We start from the raw sequence: 4,903 nt of genomic DNA on the forward strand, positions 1-4,903 counted from the left end.
GCTCGGTGGCCACTGACGTGTGATGTAAAGATGTATTTCGACTCTCAAGTGTAATCTTTCACAATCAGCGGTGCAACAAAAAATGGTCAAACCGCCTCCACAGCCTTCGACACCACTCCACCTGATTGTTTGTCTCTTTCTGTTGCCCGACCAGAAACTGTGTTTAACTTATTACCGGTCCCAAAAATCTCTATTTTAACATTAAATTTTGCTTGAAACAACTCATTAATTGGCAAATTAGTAATTTCTTTATCCGAAATAAGCATTTGTTGTATCTACCCTTTATGGTTTGGAGAATATTTCATGTGGTAGCTTCGACAATATACTACAGGTAAGACAATGCGAAAAAGGGACAGCATGAAGAGTATGATCCGGTATCTTCAAAGTGAAGCGCTTACATTTAACAATGTGTGAGTCGCGCCTGAGTCGGTGCTCCGTGACGAAAAACATGAGGCGTGCGGCCACAACGATCTATGCCTACAACGATCGGTGATTGGTCAAAATTTGTTTAGGGCGGAGTTTGTATGCACACTATGAAAATTGTTATAGTTTGTTTGTGTGAGTTAATTGCATTGTCGTTCGTTGTTCGTGTACGTTACAATTTATAATTTTTCAGCAACATTTTATTACGTATTTATTCTTTAAGCAACATCAAATTGTTCTACGTTTTTTGTCCAGTTTAGTAACATTTTAATAATAAAATACAATAAAATATTTATTTACAGTAAGGAAGAAACATTTTGTTTTTTGTAAGCTACTCAATGATGCTAGGAAATAATTGCATCAAGACTTATGTCAATGAAGACTCATAATATGTGATTTTACAAAGCAAAACAAAGGTCATAAATTATGTCAATTTATCACAGATACCTACTAAGTACCACCTCCTTATAAATATGAGTTTATTTAATAAACACTAAAAGTAACCAACATCATAAATAATACTGAATTAGCACTAACTTGCTTACAATAAGTTCTTATTACAACAAACAATTAATCAATATAAAAAAAGAAACAGATATTACGTATTATTTACATTTTATTAAGTCTATGTATTTTGTTAGGGCTATAAATGAATATTTTAGTTTTTTAAAGGGTACAGGCAACAACATACCGACATATTTTTTATTTCTTTTTTAATTTATCACCTAGTCACCTTTGATTACATACATTGGCACTATGAGAAATGTTTATAGTTACAACGTCAACACGCGGAAAGGCATTAAAACTAAGATTTGATTTCACTTGTGCCTGGAGTTACTTTCGTTCAATGATCCACCAAACTGGCTAAACGATTGTACAAAGTACCTATTGCTGTTTAACGGTAGAACACAAAACTGATGAGTGAGTTGAGGTACCACCCTTCACATAGACTAGCTTCTAGCCTTACCATCAGAAAACTCTACAACCGAACATATGTGTATGCATGTTTTATACAAAATACAAAAAATATATTAAATAACTGTAAGTGATTGTACCTCATTAATATTAAGGGAATATGTCTCCGAGTGTACATAAGCTGTTGCAAGGCCATCGCAGCATTGTTTCAAAATATTTAATTAACGAAAATCTAAACCTAATTAATTATTACGTGAAACCTTCGAAATTTAACCAAAATACAATTTATGAGTAGGCTACCTTGATTATTATCCAGGTTTTAATTAAGGCAAGAACAATCAGTAAAATTAAATTAGAAAATTAAAACAATTGCAACCTCCTTCGATATTTAAATTAATTTTAAAATAGTGTATCAATTTCGCAATGAGAATCTTACTACAATTATTTATTTTTTAATCACTAATCATTATATTGATAGCATGTAAAACAATAGTGTTTTTCTTGTTGTACCTATATTTTTATGCTGTTGTTACCTAAATAGAATAAACGCTTATTCATTTCATACTCTCGAGATGTTAAAATCTCATCAGTCTTATCGTATTTACATTCAGAATAGAAATATTTTAATAAAATATTAACACAAGACATTTTTTCTCTATAGTATACACGTCATAATATCTTAGATTTCTGGCTTAAAATTATTTCGTTAAGGTCTCTACTAAACCACCGATACTGCCAAAACAATTATCGACGTAAAAGAAAATGACGTGAAATAAAAAGAAAACTGTATTAGAAACAATGAGGTATCGAAGTAAAACAGAAATCGTCAACTCATTACTGGTAACCTTGAGATGTTTGTAACATTTTAATTAAAAACCACAGAACGCTTCAACGATCCCGCCGCTTACAAAACCTTTAATTTGTTCAAAAACTAATTTTTATCTAACGTCATCTTAGCTTGAGCCTTGTCCCTAATTTATTGTAAAAATTGTTTTATTGTAAGCATTTTCCTATTTCAATTCGATTGCGTCCAAAACTATAGGTCCGATTCTGATTTATTCTTATTCTAAGCACGAACATAACGTTTCTAGTTTGATGTAAGAAAAGAAAATCTCATTTTAATGTAATCTCTAATAAATTAGTAGGTATATTTCAATACAAATATTACCGAAAGTATAAGTATTAAAATCAAATGTTTGCCAATCAAGATAAAAGATGTTAAAAATATACTAAATGAATATTAACAAATAACTCCGTGGCTGTCACTTCACGGTCTGTAACAATCTTCATACAAGCATCGCTGAAGGCACAAAAAAAGGCGTGAAACTCGCGCTGAAATCGGTGTACACACTTCAGGCTCCATTTCATACCAAAGACGCCGCTGAAATTATGCACTGATGGGCCGCACACGACGACAAAACAACCGCCATCAACATAATATTGTCTTATAACCACAACAAATCGTTTCTTCATTTCCGTGATGTATTATAGAACTGTGATATTTTATTAGTGAAATAGTTCCATTGTTTTTTTATATCGTCTCTAAGTATCAATTTATTTTTTAGAAGAATACAAATCAGAAGTATTGTTAATAACAATACTTCTGAGATATCAATGATCTAGAGAATCGATCTCAAAAATCTCCAATACTGTTTCCTCTATACAACTTTTTTTGCTATCGTATAGTTACAAATTTGCCAATCATTATCTTGTTTCTGAATTATGTATGCATATCTAGTTAAGCGTTGGATCGAATCGAGTATCAAATAAATCGAGATCGGGCGTGAGTCATAGCGCGAATGTAAAATTGGCGAGTTTTTATATCTAAAGCCGCTAATGAGGACGGCGCAGGCGCAACCGATAAATCACAAACATCCAAGCGTTGACGGCCACGCGACTTTCTGTTGCTTTATATTTTGTCGCATAAATAAGTAGAAACAATTCATTAATTTTAATATTTACTGTTCAAAATAACATTGTATTGTAGAATGTTTTATTCTTGACTGTATTATTTATAGGGTTGTTATAATTACGTACAAAATATAAATAATTTTTAATCAAATTAGAAATACGAAACAAGATAGGTGACAACGAAAATGATTAAATTAAACATACCTAGCTAGTTCCGACTATTAACAACAGAATTTATTACGACTTTCACTAATATTGACATTTAAAAAATGAATTCTAATTAGCAGCACATTACTTTAAAATATAAGTATACATTAAATGTGACAAGTCACCCGTTAATTCTATTAAAAAAACTGAGAAACAAATTGTCTATTTTGTGTAATGTTATATTTTGTTATTAAGGTTCGTCAAGTTGAAGCCACATGTCGCGGCAGGTCCGGGGAACGCAATTAGTCTAATTTGATATGCTTTGTGTGTTCCGGGGATCATTTATGGGATATGTCGATTAATGAAGTTAATTTTAACTGACTTTTGGTTCATCGAGTCGTGTAAATGAAGAACAGATGGACTATGCGTATTAAGATTTTGCTTTTGAAATTGGAAGTACATAAATACGGTTTCTAATTCGACAAATTTATATCACAATGTTAGTTAATTTTATTTCAATATTATCTTAGGTCAATTTAAACAGTTTTGTACAGTTTGCACGTTTACTTTTTATACCTTATTTTATACATTTTAAACCGCACAACAAAAACTATTTTCATAGTTTTCAATAAAACCAATGATTTAAAATGAAACCAATAAATAGGTAATAAAAACAAAGCTAAAACAAAAAACTTGAAACAAAATAGCCGCCCTGAAACATTCTAACCAATTTAACGGTGTATAAAAGGGCCCGCCCAGTGCGGAAAAACAAATACTCGTAAAAATTCGTCCAAATGACATGTAAAATTTTTCTGTGTCACGATGAGATATTGTAATGATCCGTTACGAAAAATTATAATGTGGCTCATGCAAGCGCGGCATTACCGAGACATGTGTGACGTTGGATTAGAGTCCATTATAGTGAAGAAAATCCTATTCACTCGCCGAGAATTGAATAACTTAATGGGCAATACATTGATATATATACTATTGATGAGACTTTATATAGAAGTCTGGGAGAGTGTAACTTTTATTTCTCGATTAGGGCAAATAGGTTTAGAGCTTTATACAAAACCGATGGAACGCCAATCCAAAACAACCGGAGTGAACCCAGGACTAAAGCACAGGCAGGCCTATAATCAATCTACTTTGGAGTATTTATTTAATTTATGCGCTTTCAATTTATGTAAATAGTAGGAACATAATCTTATCTTATAATATTTAATGAACAATTTAATATTATAATGTATATACATATAAACGAAAAATTTTGTATTTAGATAAGGTTTTGCTTTTTAAGTCTATCTATATAGACTTATTATTTCTTCCAAAAAAAACCACAATTAATCACAAAAAACAATCTCATAATTAAGTTCGTGCGAAGGACGTTCTCCCTGGTACTAACTATAATATCAAGATATTAATACAAAAACAAAAGATATTAAGTATTAGACATGTCTAAAATCATTTGATTGGTTGGTTATTATTAAAATTTAATACAATATAA

The sequence above is a fragment of the Nymphalis io genome, chromosome 11 (genome assembly GCF_905147045.1).
Source record: "Nymphalis io chromosome 11, ilAglIoxx1.1, whole genome shotgun sequence".
Classification (NCBI taxonomy): domain Eukaryota; kingdom Metazoa; phylum Arthropoda; class Insecta; order Lepidoptera; family Nymphalidae; genus Nymphalis; species Nymphalis io.